The sequence below is a fragment of the Bos indicus x Bos taurus genome, chromosome 1, assembly GCF_003369695.1.
Source record: "Bos indicus x Bos taurus breed Angus x Brahman F1 hybrid chromosome 1, Bos_hybrid_MaternalHap_v2.0, whole genome shotgun sequence".
NCBI lineage: Eukaryota > Metazoa > Chordata > Mammalia > Artiodactyla > Bovidae > Bos > Bos indicus x Bos taurus.
The window spans coordinates 99,484,725-99,503,451 of record NC_040076.1 but is presented as its reverse complement, the minus strand read 5'-3'; positions in this window follow the sequence as shown (position 1 = coordinate 99,503,451).

Below are 18,727 nucleotides of genomic sequence, written 5' to 3'. Positions count from 1 at the left end.
TTGTACAGTTCTTCTGTGTATTCTTGCTACCTCTTCTTAATATCTTCTGCTTCTGTTAGGTCCATACCATTTCTATCCTTTATCGAGCCCATCTTTGCATGAAATATTCCCTTGGTATCTCTAATTTTCTTGAAGAGATCTGTAGTCTTTCCCAATCTGTTGTTTTCCTCTATTTCTTTGCATTGATCGCTGAGGAAGCTCTTAGATGAGTAATAAAAAGGTTCAACCGCACATAATTGTCAAAACTCCACATGTGACTTAGCACTAAGGCTTTTCTTTTCACAGTGGTTGGACCTCCTGAATGCAGGAAAGCCTGGAGTCGCAGAACCTTTAAGAAAAGCTTGGGTTTCCATTCTGCACCATCCATTCATGTTTTAGTCTGACTGATCGCCTACATTAGGATCACAGGAAAGGGTGAGGGTTAAAACAAAAATGTCCTGCCTTGCCTGGTGTGAGCCTCACAGGTGTTGAAAGTATATCATTCCCCAGAGACCACATCCACAGCCCCCCCACATCCACTGAGGACCTCTTACCTGCCTTGCTCTGGATGCACACCATGCATTCTTAGACCTTTGCTTACTGAACCCCTAAGCATCAACTAATCATTTTTGTTTCTCTCTCCAGGGTCTTAGTGGTTCTCCTGGAGAGAATTTTAAATGACCTACTTTCTCTTACATTTTTGCATGTTCCATGTCAGACCTACAGAAAATGCTCTTTCATACTTTCCCTTCCACACTGTGGGAATGCAGGACAGCCAGCATGGTCATCTCTCTTTGCCTCAAACACCAGCAACCTGCCGGCCTAGCAATTGTACTTCTGACTCCTCAGATGGAATACAAAACCAGCCCACTGTGTCCCCAACTGCACGGACCCACTGATGTACATCTTACCAGGCTTGAAATGATGGTCAGGGACAGTTAATAGACACTGTCTGAAGCTTGGAAATCATTTAAAGGAATAACTACATGTCATTTCAGATACACTCCAAAAGCCCACTCAAAGGTTATCTTATCCTCTAGGAAAATGTTCCTTTGTGTGATTATCGTTTACTAGTCATAAAGCTCTGATTCTGTGAAGTAATATATTAACTGGTAGGTTTTTTTTCCATCTACAATTTTTACATCATTTGCATTAGGTTTTTGAACCAATTTAACCATCCTGGTGGTTCCTTCCTTTATGAATTAAATAAACATGTAAATTCTATTAATATATTTATAGACCATCATGTTCTTAATTTCTGAAATTATATTTTGATAGTGGATACCAAGCTTTCCTCTTCTGAAGGGAGATGGGACACATGACAGAGCAGAAACTTATCAAAAGTACTCTTTCAATATCCACTCCACTCTTGGTTCCCCGAAGTTTATTACAGGCAGAAGTGGATAATCAAATCAGGATTATAAAACAGATTTTCTATCATCTCCTTTTTACAAGTCCTGAAATTTAGCTTTACTTTGAAATGGAACATCTACTTTCCTCATGCCTAGGCAGACAGTGGATATAACATCCTATTACATATGTATGGGATTTTTCAAATTGTCAAGGATAGCCAAGCTTTAGAGGCAACATAAAATTACAAAAAGATTTTTTAAAAACATAAATTAGTATGATATAAATGTATTTAGATATATCTTATGGACTAAACTTAAAAAGGAAAGAGAAGAAACTTATAGTTAAGGTGTGACATTGTCCTTTTTGTAATTTTTCTCAGCATTGTAATTTCTGGTGGTCACCCATGACATAGAATTCTTCAGCAAATAAATTTCCATAACACAGGCAATGATTACTGATGTTTCACAAGTGTAGGGCATATGATAAATTCCTGCTTCCTTCAATGTGTAGTCCTTTCCCAGTTGAAAAATAAATATATAAGCTTTTTCAATGGGCATGTCGTTTTCAACCAGCGTTTATTCAACACCTGCTCTATTGTGGACACTGCCTAAAAGTGGATACAAAAAGGAACAAAGGCTGTATCTCTGCCTTTGAGGAACCCATTGTCTATTGAGGAAAGTAAGAGATCACAAATAATTAATATGTAATGTAGCAAGTACTATATTCACAAAGTATGGGAGAGAGACATGTGTGGCATAGCCAGAAGTTCTGGTTGGTCCAGACATAATATACATGGCAGGGAGATAAGATAAAAAGCTGTGCTAGAGTCAAATTTAAAAGCACCTCAGACATTACACTGTTCACAGTGGAAACTACAAATTTTTTTTTTTTTAACAGAAAATAATCATCTCAGCATGCTAAGATGCAAATAGAGCCAAAGGATAAAATGGAGACAAAAAAACATATTTAAAGTATGGTTATATTAGTCTAAGATAGAAATGATGAGTCTGGAATAAATCGATGCAGAGGGCACAGGCCAAAGGAAAGAGATTCAAGGGGATTTCATAAATTCCAGCAGGATCTGAAGACTGAAGAAATGTGGATGTCAAATAGGGAACAGTTTACAGAATGAGGACCACAGAGATGGCACAGAAATGAGTTCACTTTTCAAGTTTTTAATTTTGAGTTTGCGATCGGAAATATTTTTATTGTTTCTGATTGTTATCTCAAAAGTAAAATTAAGTCGAGTTGTAGGGAAAGTGATGGATCGTGTATATTAGAGTGTCTGATCATGCCATCAACATATAGAGAGTAGCCACAGCTAAAGGAGGAGTTGAAAACGTCCCAGGAGCCTTCAAAAAACTATGGAGGAGCTGGATTTGATACAGATATTCATCCAACATACCGAAAATAGATGGATATGAAACCAATACTTGGCCTTTTTATCTTGCAGTGTTCATTGCAAGGTCCTCACAAATGAACATGACACGATGCATGAATGTATTAATGTGATTCTCAGTTATCCTCAGTGTCGTTCATATATTTACCATTGAGAAGCACGCACTAAAATAAGTGATAAAAAAAGAATTGCCATTGGTCCCTGAAACGTGTTGCCAATATAAATACACCTACACTCAGCTTAGGTAAACAAGTTCAGAGTAGGCAAAGAGAGAATTCAGGTGATGAGGTTTCTAGGAAAAAAAGTCCATTTGAACAAAAAATTATTTTATTTTGTTTTTTCTGCACCTTCCAATTTAATATGAAGTTAGTATTTTTTGGTTCCATCTAAAGATTGATGCTCGCTCCTTGGAAGAAAAGCTATGGCAAACCTAGATACTATATTGAAAAACAGAGATATCTCTTTGCTGCCAACAAACATCAGTATTAGTCAAAGCTGTTGTTTTTCCAGTAGTAGTGTATGGATGTAAGAGTTGGATCATAAGGAAGACTGAGTGCCAAAGAATTGATGCTTTTGAACTTTGGTGTTAGGGAAGATGCTTGAGAGTCCTTTGAACTGCAAGGAGAAAAGCCAGTTAATCCTAAAGGAAATCAACCCTGAATATGCATTGGAAGGACTGATGGCAAAGCTGAAGCTCCCACAGTTTGGCCACCTGATGTGAAAAGCCAAATCATTGGAAACAACCATGATACTGGGAAAGACTGAGGACAAGAGGAGAAGGGGAAGACAAAACATGAGATGGTTGGCTGGCATCACCACTCTATCATGAGTTTGATCATATTCCAGGAAATAGGGAAGGACAGGGAAGCCCGGCATGCTGCAGTCCATGGGGTCACAAAGAGTCAGACACAACTTAGCAACTGAAAAACAATAACAATAAAGTATAAGAAGAGAAGCAAAAAGCAAAGGAGAAAAGGAAAGATATAAGCATCTGAATGGAGAGTTCCAAAGAATAACAAGAGAGATAAGAAAGCCTTCCTCAGTGATCAAGGCAAAGAAATAGAGGAAAACAACAGAATGGGAAAGACTGACTGACTGATACCAATAATTTGTCCCTCATTTCCCTCCCTTTGCCTGGCAACAATTTGTGAGCTTTTGAGTTTTTCTGCACAATCCAGGCCACGCTGGTAATGATCTAGTGGACTGAGTCCGTAAATATATAAATAAATTCAAACAAGATTCTTTCTTGTGAGAATGTAGATTTGAGACTGAGAGAGTGATTCTTGGGTTAGCAATATTCTGCCATGTGGACAACAGAAAGAAAAAAAAAATGGAAAAAAAAAAAAAAAGGAATTTTAAAAAGAAAGAAAGCAGGGAATTTTATAGAAGTATTCCCTTTCCTGAGAACTAGCTACATTCTAGCCTTTGGGTTCCATGATACACTCTAATAATCTTAAATTCCCCTTTATTAGTTAAACTGGCATAGCTTAGTTTCAGTTGTGGAGAAAAAAAAAAAAATCTTGACGAAAATGACTGTTAGAATTGTAGGACTAAAGTTACCAGGCACTCAATTGTGTCTGACTCTTTGTGATGCTGTGGACTGGAGCCCACCAGTCTTCTCTGTCCGTGGAATTCTCCAGGCAAGAATACTGGAATGCGTAGCCATTCCCTTCTCCAAGAGATCTTTCCAACCCAAGGATTGAACCACGGTGTCCTACATTGCAGGTAGATTCTTTACCACATGAGCCACCAGGGAAGCCCCTACTTCTTTTATAAGGTAAGTCCAAAGTTAGATTCCCAGGGAATTATTTTACACAATGGTTGAACATTAATCCATGTCTCTCTTAATTTTAAATTAATATTCCTACATATACAAAGTTAGGAAGGTCATTTGGCATATTTTGAAGCCATTCTATCAAAAAAGGATAAAAACCTTTTATTTTTTAATCAGTTTAATTTCTTAGTTTATTTTCTTTAAGTTTAGCAGTGCTAGTTTTGTAGCAGACAATTATTTATAATTGATGTAGCTTTAGGAAAAAGCTAATCTTAAAAAGAAAAAAAGCTAGCATTTCTGAGAAAACGACATTCATTTTGATCCTTTTAATAAGTGTATCCTACTGTCTTCTTGAGATTTATGCACTGTTAGTTCTACTTCATTTGGAAAATTTGCATTTTTTCTCTTATGCGCTCAAGCTGGGAGGCACAAAACAAGAGTTATTAGGTTTGTTTGACATGAGATGTCTAACAGTAATTTTCTTTCATCAACTTTATTCTATAGCTCTGATCCCCAAGGGCAGATTTTTCATTGGATTTTGTGAAACATTTTATAACAGCCTTACCTTTTGCAGAAGTTGCTCCCAAAACATCCTGAAGTTGTCCCAAATCTCTCCACTGTAGAACAAACTAGACGTACCATTCTTATGCCCACTGTGAGTTAACATGGCCTATGTATTATCCATCTTTGCACTGATTCAAAAAACCATATGTATATAATGTAGCTAGCTTTCATGAGGGTGTAGACATCAACCAAATACTTCTTGAGAATGTATTTTGTCCCAGTTACATGGATAAATAATGGCTACAAGGATGAGCAGGATAAATTGTATTCTGCCATTGCAGAAAAGACAGGAGATACAGACAAGAAACTCAGAATATTAACTACTAAAACTGTGTGAGAACATAATACTCTAGAAGCACAGAGGAAGGAAATTAACCCAACAGTTGAAAGTTCAAGAAAGATTTCTTAGCCTAAATGATTTTGGTTTGACCCAGATGTTGAGTAGGAACTCCAGGTTTGATCAAGGGAGTGCACGAAATTAGGGCATGTTGTGGGTAGGAAAAAAAACAACATGCAAACTTCCCCATGATGAGTTAGAGTGTGCTACGTTTGCTGTTCTGCTGTTCAGTTGTGTTTGACTCTTTGCAACTCTTTGGACTACAGCCCGCAAGGCTCCTCTGTCCATGGGATTTTTCATGCAAGAATACTGGAGTGGGTTGCTGTTTCCTCATCCAGGGGATCTTCCTGACCCAGGGATTGAGCCCACATCTCCTGAGTCTCCTGCCTTGAAGGGTGAATTCTTTACCCAATGAGTCATCAGGGAAGCCCATGGTAAGTTTCGAGAATCTGAAAATGACAGCCTTATTGAAACTTGAAAGGAACTTAGGAGAAGTAGGAATGGGATAAAAGAAATGACGGTCATACAAGTCTGGCAAAGGAGAGACTAATTAAGAGGCAGTAGCCATAGTCGGGCTTCGCTGATAGCTCAGTTGGTAAAGAATCGTCCTGCAATGCAGGAGACCCTGGTTCGGGCAGATATTACTGGCCTAGGACAAGATAGCAGAATTAAAATGAAAATAAGAATCAAATATCTATATGACAAATCCATTAGTGGACTTGGAATTAATTAGAGGTTGAGGAAAAAGGATGATCTCCAATATTTATGGATCCAAAGATGGAATTTTTACATTTATATCATGAGAGATATTAGTTGATAGTTTTCTTTTCCTAAATTGTCCTTTTCTGGTTTTTTATTAGAGTAATGTTAGCCTCATAAAATGAATTAGAGTAGTGCCTCTGCTGCTCTTCTGAAAGAAATTGTACAAGACTGGTATAATTTCTTCCTTAAATGTATGGTGGAACTCACCAGTGAAATTTGTTGCTTTCAGTTTTGAAAGTTTATTAATTATTGGCTCTTTGTTTAACAGGTATAGGCCTATTCAGATAGTCTACTATGTGTGTGTTGGCAAATTTTGTCTTTCAAGAAACTGGTCCATTTCCTCTAGGTTATCAAATCTGTGGACATAGAGATGTTCTCTCATTTTTCCTTAGGTAGATTAGACAGAGACGTTGATTTTATTGATCATTTCAAAGAACCAGCTATTTGTTCCACTTAGTTTCTCTGTTGATTTCCCATTTTCAATTTTATTGATTTCTGTTTTAATTCTTATCATTTCTTTTCTTCTGCTTACTTTGGATTTAATTTTGCCTTATTTTTTTCTTTAGATTCCTAAGGTAGAAACTTAGATAATTGATTTTAGATCATAGAAGTATTACATTCTTCCAATGTATACATTGAATGCTGGAAATTTCCCTCCTAAACACTGCATTCACTGCATCCCACAATTATTGATAAATTATGTCTAATTTTTCATTTGGTTCAAAACATATGTTTTCATTTTGCTTATATTCCTTCTTTGACCTATGTATTATTTAGAGTGTGTTAATTCAAGTATTTGAAGATTTTCCAGCAATCATCCCATTATCGATTTCTAATTTAGCTTCTTTATGGTTTGAGAGCAGACACTGTATGATTTCTATTATTTTAAATGTATTAATGTGTATTTTATGGCCTAGAATGTGGTCTATCTTGGTGAAAATCCATGTGTGCTTTAGAAGAATGTGTATTCTGCCCTTGTTGTATGAAGCAGTCTACTGATGTCCTTTATATCCAGCTGACTGATGATGTTGATGAATTCAGTCTGTCCTTACTGATTTTTTTGCCTCTTGAACTTGTCCATTTCAGATAGAGGAGTGTTGAAGCCTCCAACCATAATAATCAACTTATAAAAATCTGCTTTCAGTTTTTCCAGTTTTGCCTCACATACTTTAACACTCTGGACTGTTAACTTCCCATACGCTTCTCAGTTCCTCTACCTCCCCTTCAGCTGGGTCAGAATGACCAGTCATCTGGAGCTGAGTATTGCCCTTCCCCCAGGTCAGTTAGACTCTGCAAAAATCCCAGCAGGTTAGACTCTGATTAAATAATTGTTCCTAAGGGTAGATCTTCTGAAGAAGAACTGAAAGCTCTGCTATATTTTAACATAACTTTTCCCCTCCCCTTGCCAAAACCATGAGGGGTTTTCCTCCAATATTCACTATGAGAACCTGGTAACATTTCAGAAGTTAAAACACACAGAAGTGTGGGGTCCCTCCAATGACTGGGTCCCTCTGGAGTTTTTACTTTTCTGAGTTGTCTACACTGCACCTCTTGCAATTCTTCAATCACGGTTCTGATTTCCTGACCCTGGCACTGGTTCCCCAGGATGTTTCTGGTCCAGAAAGTTGTGATTCTCTGTATTTGCTGATAGGTCTCTATAGTCTGGGGGGCAGTGGCTTGCCCTGTGACCTCATTTCTCTTATGGATCTAAGAAGCACTGTTGATTTTTCACTTTCTCAGCCTTTTACTTGTTGTTAGGATTGAATGGTGACTTCCAAACTTCTTGCCAAAAGAAGCTCATCAGACCAGATATCAGAATCTTCTGTTTGTTTTTGTAGCAGTTGATATGATAAAAGCATAAATTTGCAAATCTTAAATTTTCATTTACTTCATAATGAGTTTAAACATTTTTTAATAGCCATTTGTTTTTCTAGTTCTGTGAAGTACTTCTTTTCAACATGATTGATTTTTAATTGTTACCATTTGGTCTCTAAACAAGGTCATTTTTCTTTCACCTAAATTTATCGATATATATACATGTATATACACATATAGTGCTGTGTCTATATATATATATATATATATATATACACACACACACGTATATATCTGGCTTAGTTGCCCAGTCATGTCCAATTCTTTGTGACCCCATGCACTGTAGCCCACCAGGCTCCTCTGTCCATGGGGATTCTGCAGGCAAAAATACTGGAACGAGTTGCCATACCCTCCTCCAGGGAATCTTCCCAACCCAGGGATCAAAGCCAGGTCTCCCACATTGCAGGTGGATTCTTTACCATTTGAGCCACCAGGGAAGCCCAGGAATACTAGATTGGGTAGTCTATCTGTTCTCCAGTGGATCTTCCCAACTCAAGAAATGAACCAGGGTTTCCTGCATTGCAGACGGATTCTTTACCAGTTGAGCTACCACTATATATATATATATATATATATATATATATATATATATATACACCTTTGGTATATATATATCAGAGAAGGCAATGGCAACCCACTCCAGTACTCTTGCCTGGAAAATCCCATGGATGGAGGAGCCTCGTAGGCTGCAGTCCATAGGGTAGCTAAGAGTCGGACATGACTGAGCGACTTCACTTTGACTTTTTACTTTCATGCATTGGAGGACAAAATGGCAACCCACTCCAGTGTTCTTGCCTGGAGAATCCCAGGGACGGCGGGGCCTGGTGGGCTGCTGTCTATGGGGTTGTACAGAGTCGGACACAACTGAAGCGACTTAACAGCATATATATATATACATAGTGGTCTTCCCAGTGGTAAAGGATCTATCTGCCTGCCAATATAGGAGACACCAGAAAAGTGGGTTCAATCCCTGGGTCAAGAAGATCCCCTAGAATAGGAAACGGTAACCCACTCCGGTATTCTTGCCTGGAAAATTCCATGGACAGAGAAGCCTGGTGGGCTACAGTCTATAGGGTTGCAAAGAACCAGACATGACTAAGCAACTGAGCACATGCGTGCACACACACACACACACACACACAGTACAATAAAATACACATATTTTAAGTTTACATCAAAAATACATGAGTTTTGATAAATGTATTCACATAACTACCACTAAAATCATTATACAGAAAATATATATCATTTTCCCAAAGCTCCTGTTTGCCTCTGCAGTTAATACTTTCAAACAACCACTGATCTGCTGTCTTCCATTGTGGAATAATTTTTTCTATTCTTGAATTTACTAAAGGTATAAAGTTTGCACATTTTTGTGTTAAACTTCTTCCACTCAGCATGTTTTCGACACTTTTGTGTGTTGATGTGTTTATTAGCAGTTTGTTCCCTTTTGTTGCTGAGAATCATTTCGCTTGATAGATATACCACAATTTTTTATACACTCACCTTTTAATGAACATTTGATTGTATCTAGATTTCTATCTCTTACAATAAAGTTTCTATAAATATTTATGTACAAGTATGACAACTCAGTTTACCACCACTTGTTTTATGGACATGACCTGGAAATTGCTTGGCTTCGGTCTATATCCCTTTAAACAGCGCTTGGTCATGTGACCACACCTGGCTGCAAGGGAAGCTGGAAATATAGTCGGTAGCTGGGAGACCAGGTGTCCATCTAAAACCCAGGGTTTTATTACAAATAGAAGAAAGTGAGGGTGGAAACTCAGAGATTGTCTTCATGTAAATGGGGAAAAATCTAATCTGGCTTCTAGATTTTGGATGGATATTGGTGCCATTATCTGATTTGACATTCAAGTGGATGGATGAGTAAGCTATTCCCTGTAACACTCTAGTATATTTTCAGCAATAATCAAAGCTGGAAATATAAATTTTGGGAATCATCAACATATGGATGGAATTTAAAGCAAGTGATGAGATGAGATACCCTAGAGAGTAAGTGTAAGATGTGGTTTCTATCTGGTGATGCAGCGATTTCACAAACTGCTTTCAGAGCCTAAGCTAAATATAATCATCATTAGCAGAATGCATGTTAACTTAAAGCAAAACAAAAAATTATTTTACCCTTTTTTCCCTGGTAATACAGTAAACTACTTAGGAATTACATTGCCCAGCCTCTCTAAAAGCTAGGTATGGCTGTATGACTAAATTCTTATCAATGGAATGTGAGTGAGTCGCCAATCTAAATACTCATCTCCAAACAGACTCTTACATAAAAGGAAGAATTATTTACCTTCTTTCTTATTTAAGCCACTACATTTGAGTTTATTTTTAGCAGCTTAAGTCTTAACTGATTCATGCAGTTAATTTATCCAATTCTTTCTTGTGCTCAGTTAAACAAATCTCCATTGTCACTCATTTTATTCATTTTTATTGATTTTATCACAACCTTGGGTTTTTTTAGCATTATTTATTTGGGTTTAGTTTTCAAGAATATCAGATTGACAGTATTTCCATAATGGTTTAAGAAATAAAGTAATGATACTACCTTGCAGAATATTAATGAATATTTTCTTCATACACTTTCAATTCTCTCCAGCCATTGCCTCAATTAATTCTTCATGCTAAAGTTAAAAAAAAGAAAATCTAATGTGGTTGTCCTCATTTCACTGAAGAGGAAACTGAAGTAGAGATATTAAATTATTGGCCTATAAGAGCAAACCAAATTAATGGAAAAGGTGGAAGTAAAATGCAATTATCTCACTTCTGTTTTTATTGAACTATTAAATTACAAGTCACAACCAATTAAAAACATGATGTAAGATCTAAACAGTATAACCTTTTTATCATGTGGATGATGGGTCCTAAAACCTGCCCGTTAGCACTTTGTAAAATGTTTCTTTCTTCCACTTAATGTTATCAACATTTTTCACCATTAGGTTTACATATAGATACATAGATATAAGCAGATAGGTGAAAAGTGTAGAAACATTATTTTTAAATAGAAAATATATTCACTCCAAATTTTCCACACTTATCAAAAGCTATTTATATCTGGATGTATTTTTTCCAGCCCTTTCTCTATCCATATCACTAATCATTTAATTTTCACATAATTATGATCAAATATTTGTGATCAAATATAAATTCAAATGGCATGTAATATATATTGTATTTCTCGGCCCAAGTGAAATTCAACAGAAATCCATTGGGTGGAGTTGTACCATAGCTTAACATTTTAAAATATTTCTCAATTTTATCTTTTTTACATTTTCTCCACTTTTATATAGCTTGTGACTAAGCACTATTTACTATTTGAAGACAAAAATATTTTATTCCCGCTGGAAATTGTTTGGAAAGTATTTGTTTAGGCACTATTCTCTTTTCTGATTGTATCTAATACAAGTAGCATACAATTTCAAATTTAATAATCCTGTCAAAGAATATAGTTGCTTATTTTCCAAGAAATAGGCAGATTAATGAGATTAAATGGAAAATAACAGTTGGCTTAGTGAAGGAAAAAATGCTGCTCTGTCTTTTTACCTCTCAAACTCGTTTTTTCTGCCATCAAAAAAGCCAGGTAAATGTCTGATATTTCAACTCCTCTGAGACAAAATGCTACGTGCATTAAACAAACAAGGCTTCATTAATGTTCATCCATTCTAATACGTGCTACAAAAAGTTGCCACAAGTTTGATTCCTCCCTGGGGAACTAGCTGTCAAAAAGTTTTGTACCTGCATGCAAAAGCAGGTTAATCTCTCTCTGGCAGAATTTCAGACTCACGTGTGCATAAATATCAAGGACCCAGTCCTGGAAATTCTGATTTAATGGATAAGAGGTGGACCTCAAGAATTTTACAAGTACCTGCAATGGTCCAGGGACCACATGTGAAAGCATCGTCCTGAGGGAAGGTCAAAGAAGATGGGGACCCGGCCGTCAGTTAGTTTCAGTCTTGAGCCACAGGAGGAAATAAAGAGGTATCAAAACTAGCTTCTGATTCAATTATCCTTTCAATTCCAATTGATTCACCCTCTGAAAGAAGACCTAAGATTTTCTCACTTACTCCCTAGGGTTCACTTCCCCAACCTTCCCTTGCCATTTAGAAGAATGAAGGCTAAGACTATAGTGGGAAAATGATGAGATACAGGAATTTGCAGATTATTCTGGATAGGTATTTTCTTTGGTTAATTAGAAATTGCTAAAATTCTTTCTTAGGGAAAAAAAATGTTCTTGAATATTCTTCTTTTGTTCTCACATTTTGTATGTAATTGTTATCGATTTTGGTCCTAGCTTGTTTCACCCGTAATACTGGTCTTTTTATGCAGGAATAAGGCTGTGAATTTTCTTTTGCTGGGTGTACAGTAAGTATAGACAGGATTACTAGTGTTAGCAGCCTGGCATCACAGATCATAGAGTAAAGAATCCTAAGATCTGAATTCAAATTTGGATTTTGGATATAGTAGCTGAGTGTAAAAGGGGCCGGTTCTTGACATCCCTAAGTCTCACATTTGTAAAATATCAGTAATAGTGCTTTAACAACTTCATCTGGTTGGGATGAAGTTCTCAACAGAGCAAATAATAAAAATACTTTGTAAACTGTGAAATGTTTTGAAAATCACAATAATTTTTTTTGGCAATACATCTAAAAGAACACTGGCATAAACTGTGTAACCTATGGCATGTAAGCTATGCATATGAATTGAAGGCCGGGAATCTGTCAAAATGCTCACCAATGAATAATTAAATCAATACTGAATATCCTTTCTATTCTCAGTAAAATGTTAACTCTGATACAGCCATTAAAGATATATTCCTTATGGTCCAGGTGTCTACAGTAGAATTATAGACCATTTGAATGAAAGACACCTTACATGTGTGTTTCCTGGGGTGTTTGTTAAAGTTTCCTGGTCCCACATCAGATCTACTGAATCAGAATCTCCTGAAGACCTATAGACTGCAGGATCTATATTCTGTAATAAATACAAGGATATTGTTCATTGTTATGATCAGAAAACAAAGAACCCTGGGAAACTGTTTCAAAGTGACTTTTTTCCAAACTCCTAGACAATGTTAAGTATCACTGAGACAACATTCTTTACCATTTCAAAGTGTAATATATTCTATTATTGGTCTTTCAGTCAACAGAGTCAGGAAGACAAGGTCGTATACATAAAACAGTAGCAGGCACTATATTCGGTGAGTGTTTTAATGACACACACTGATGCTATGTGCTGGACATCTTTGTTCAAAGTAATGTGGACAAATGAGAAAGAAAAAAGAGCTTGAAGAATGATAATCTTATACTGGAGTAATGGAAAGAACACACACAGAATTATAATTGGAGAAACTAGGATTGTTCATATAGAGGGGATAGAAGGAAGTCACCACGATGGATAAAATCACTGAGGGAGAAAGTATGTGTCAAAATATACAACAGAGATAAGGTTGAAAGTCATGGCTGATTTTTTTGCGACCCCATGGACTATATAGGCCACCAGGCTCCTCAGTCCATGGAATTCTCCAGGCAAGAATACTAGAGTAGGTTGCCATTTCCTTCTCCAGGGGATCTTCCTGACCTAAGAACTGAACCCATGTCTCCTGCATTGACAGGTGAATTCTTTACCACTGAGCCACCAGGCAAACTTAGAGCCAGAATAATGTACGTAGTTAGCATGGAAAAATAAGTAAAAGAAATGCAGATGGAGAGATGAATCATCTGATGCAATACTTTGAAATCCAAGAAAGTAAAAAAAAAAGAAGACCAAATGTGTCTAATAGAAAGAATGGGGGTCTTCAGATGATACAAGATAAGTGCAGTGCTTGGACACTGACTATCAGAGAGCTAATACGACTGTGGTTAAGAGAACATGTGCTTGGTTGTGGAGCAAATTCCCTACTATATACAAATTCTTTTGCTCTATGAAGTACTATAATTGCTACTAGGTTCCCTGGGTTTGTGATTAAAAGCAATGACAATACTTAGATTTATCTGAAGGCAGTAATACTTAAATTTTAGAGTGCGTTTGTATCACCTGGGGACTTGTTAACAATGTCAATCCTTTAAGCCCATCCCATGAAGTCCTCACTAATTAGGACCTTCACAAGCCTGTTTATTCAGTGTGACTCAAAGAACCAGTATGAACTAGAAAAACTATTCGTTCAGTCCTGGGAGAAAGAAGGTAATGAGAGAACAGGACTAGAAGTTTTCTGAACCATTTGACACTGCTGCAACACCTAATCTCCATGGTTAGTGGACTTGTTTCATTGTGCAGATCATAGAACAAAAATGTCAGTCCTCTACAGATTAAGGGGAAAAAGATCCCATGGCACACAGCTTAAGAAGCCCTTAACTAGATAATTCTGATGCAGATGGACCATTCACCAACATTTGAAAAGATATGCTATTAGGAAATTCCATGGGCTTCCTTGGTGGCTCAGTTGTAAGAATCCGCCTGCCAATGCAAGAGATGAGGATTCTATCCCTGGGCCAGGATAATACCCTGGAGAAGGAAAATGGCTACCCGCTCCAGTACTTTTGCCTGAGAAATCCCATGGACAGTGGAGCCTGGTGGGCTAAAGTCTGTGGCATCACAAAAAGTCAGACATGACTTCATGACTTACAAAAAAATGTTCCATAAAAATCTTAATTCGATCACATTTGAAATGTATTTTATTTGTATAGCAAAGAAATATCTTATATATGTGTATACACATTCATATGCATGTGTGTTTATTTATTTATATGTCAAACTGATATCCAAATGGACCCATACACAATTTCAAATAAGTAGGCAAAATTGAGATTCACAAACCTAGAGATTCTTGTTATATTTTATGCACAGATTTGAGCTATTTTAAGAATTAGCAACTTATTTTGTTTTGCTTTGTCTTGTTGAAGGGGCTTCTCAGGTGGCTCTAGTGATAAAGAACCTACTTGCTGATGCAAAAGACATAAAAGACATGGGTTCTATCCTGAGTCAGGAAGATCCCCTGGAGGACAGCAACCCACTCCAGTATTCTTGCCTGGAGAATCCCATTGATGGAGGAGCCTGGTGGGTTACAGTCCATAGGGTTACAAAGATTCAGACAGGATTGAAGCGACTTAGCATGCACGCACGCACATCTTGTTGAAACTAGTTATGAATGCCTGGACATGTTATAAATATTTATGATTTATGATTGAGAGTGTGCAAATGGCAAAGTCCTTTCAAAATGAACACAATGATGATGATACACTAAAGTCTTTAGGATTTTGCAAATGAACACTTTAATTGGAAAAATAACATTAGCAATCTTTTTTGTCGTTTTTTTTTTTCAAAGAGCAAAGGGTAAAGAAGACTGAAATATAGCAAAATGACCTCAGAGAATTTCAACTATCACCAATTGTCTCTGCTTTTTGCAAGACTTAAATAAAATATCACAGTGTCAGATTTAGTTGTTGTTACTGAAGAGGAAAGACCGGAAAGAAGGCTATGTGCTCTAGTCTCATATGGTAAACATAACACTGCTTACCTTTTTTTTTTTTTTTGAAATCATTAAATCCTTGAGTATCTCATTTATAAACATGAGGAACTCAGCTACTTGCCTGCAAAACTGATGAGATATTTTTTAAGCACAGAGATTCTTGCTGGTAGAAATCTGGCCCCTTTCCACAAACTTCCTCTACATCTCACTTGTCTTCCCTCATTTCAATTTCTTGGCATTTTTCATTTTTTTCCCTTCAAGCCACCAATTAAATTGCCAAGTTTCATTTGACTGAGGAAGAGCTCTGCCCTAGGTCTGCAAAGATACACCAGTCACCTCTAGTATACTGTATGGATGACTCATGGACATGTTAAACTACTCCCTTTCCCATTCTAACATACACACATGCACACAGACACACACACACACATCATACACACACACACAGAGTTTTCCTTTTCCAGGTCAAGAGAAAATTATTAGATACGTGTTATTTCCTTACTTTGTCTTCCTTGAAACAGTACCTAGTCTCATATATTAATATTTCATTCCCAATGTAACATGTCAAAGTAAAGAGTTGTGTTGACCAGCAAGAAGTCAGAAGGTAAGAAATTTCTCTGCTTCCAAGAAAACTACTGTTAGTACAGCAGACAATAAATAAAGGGGAAAGGCAGGAGGGAGCCTTTTATGCCAAAAGAAATGCAGACCATGACAAAACTTATAAGGCTAAGAAAAAACAAATCATCTTTAGGAGAACTTTCACTTGAAATGGTTTTGCCTTTCAAAAGGAAAAATGCCCTGCTGAATCAGCAGCATTTGGGAGGAAAAATCTTATATGGTTTTCTAAATACTAAACTGAAACTCAGTGGCAAAAAAAGAAGGTTGTGTTTGCATGTAAAATGAGAATGAATTTAAACTCAGCAAATTGCAAATTTCAGATGAGGACAATCTAGCAACAAGGTTAGGGAGAAAAGAAACAAAGCACATTTGGACTGGTGGTGTTAGAGGAAGCACACTGACTGAAACCACCGCCACTGGCCAGGCTCTCTAGTAACCATTCACATGAATTGTTTTACCATGGGAGGTCCTAATTAGGAATACGGAACTAATAAGCCACCACTAACCAGAAGAATTTGGGAAAGATCAAAAGGAGATACCATGTGTCCATCCACCTCCCAGAATCCCTCTCAATAGCATCTTGGCTGAGTGATGCATGCGCCACCAGGAAGGACTCTGAGGCATTATGATTGGCCAGAGACAACCCAGAAACTAATCCCATCACCATAAAACCTGAGACTGCGAGCCACTTGGCAGAGCTGTTCTCCTGGGTTCCCTTACCCTACTGCTCTCCACCCGGGTGCCCTTTCCCAATAAAATCTCTTGCTTTGTCAGCACTTGTGTCTCCTCGGACAGTTCATTTCTGAGTGTTAGACAAGAGCCCAGTTTCAGGCCCTGGAAGATGTCCCCCTTCCTGCAACAGTGGCGTCCTATTGTATAAGAGAAAAATCCACATGATTGTGAGTGGGCCCATTTCATCCTGGCACCTTGTTGCATGAATGTGCTCTAAGAAGATGAAAAAAAATGAATGAGATCTAATTCTTGTTCAGCCATAGAGCTGTTCAATCAAGCAAGATAACAGATAATCTCTACAACAGAAAATTGATTTGTAGGCTCTCAAATTCTTCATTTTGCTTATGTTTCAGAAATATGTAGATGTGTCAGGATGCCTTAAGAGGTTTTGTTTTGCTTTTTTTTTCCTTTTCAATATTTTATCATAGCAAAAAGGGATAACTTGACTATAACTGTGAAATGCAAACTGATTTTATCTCAAAATGTCAGATAGACTATTGTCAGTCTAAGACAAACATAAAAAGGATAAGATTCTCTGAAGGACTCGATAACATAGTCAATAACATGCTTTTACTGTGGAAAATAAAAATCCCCAGTTCTACAGAAAAATATTGTCTGGATTTTTACAAAATTGAAAATTACAGGCCATAAATAGCGCTATGTATGTTGTATTAGCTAAGAAATATTTTCTATATCTAGTGAATTTATTATGTAATATGTATAGATCAATTATATAAAAACTTAATGAATGTTTATAATTGCTGTTGGTTGGTATTTACTGTAAATCCTTCTCTTTTTATCTAAATAGTTATGATAGTACATTAAAGTTTAGTTTTAGATATCTGATATTTACAACCTTTTAGCAAAAATTGAGGACATGTGAGACACCAGAAACATATTGTTCTTAAATATTCAGGGTATTGTCATAGGTCAGTGTGGCTACATTCAAAACCTTGTATTAAGAGCCATTGTTAAACTGATGAGAATGAGCAAATCTCAGATACAAGAAAAGGTAATTTATAGAGATAATCCAAGTAAAAGCTAAAGCTGTTGAAAATTTAACTGAAGCACTACAGCTATTGTTCATTCACTCATTAGTCATTCATTTAGTACATATCTTATGAACACTTCTTAACAAATATTTTGTTAATACTATAAATGACAATAATTGTCATTTACAGAGTTCCAATTATGTGTTTGGAGAACAGGGAAGAGGTCCAGTTAGAGACAGTTGCAGCGCTTGAATTCATTGGAAGTGTCAAAAAAGCTCAATGAGAAAAAGAAGTGGCAGAACTCTTCATTTCTGTCATTAAAAAAAGGTAGACAGGATAATGACCCTGAGATGGAGACTAAGAAGGAAAGAAAGAAGGACTTACATGGTGTTCCAATAGTTAAGACTCTGCATTTCCATTGCAAGGGGCCTGGGCTCAATCCCTAGTCAGGGAACTAAGCTCCCATGCCCCACTTGCTGCATGGTGTGACCAAAATAACAACAACAACAACAATAATACACTAATTAGGAATCCACTTGACACAATCTCTTTGGCATTCTATGTTCCTGTTGATTTCTTTTAAAAGGGCAAAAAAAAGAAGAAAAAAAAAGGAAAGAATGAAATGAGGACCAGAAAAAGTTTGTCACAAAAAAAAAAAAAAAACAAGGAGAGAGATTAATCTGAGATGAGGATAGTGTCCAAGGGAACTAGATGTTGTAAGAGAATGAAAACTAAAGCACATTCAATCATTTGGGGAATAGAAGATCACTCCTGAACTCTAATAGAATACTTTCATGAAGTGGTGAGATGGAAACCTCATGGCACTGAATTGCAGACTGAATGAAAGATGAAGGTG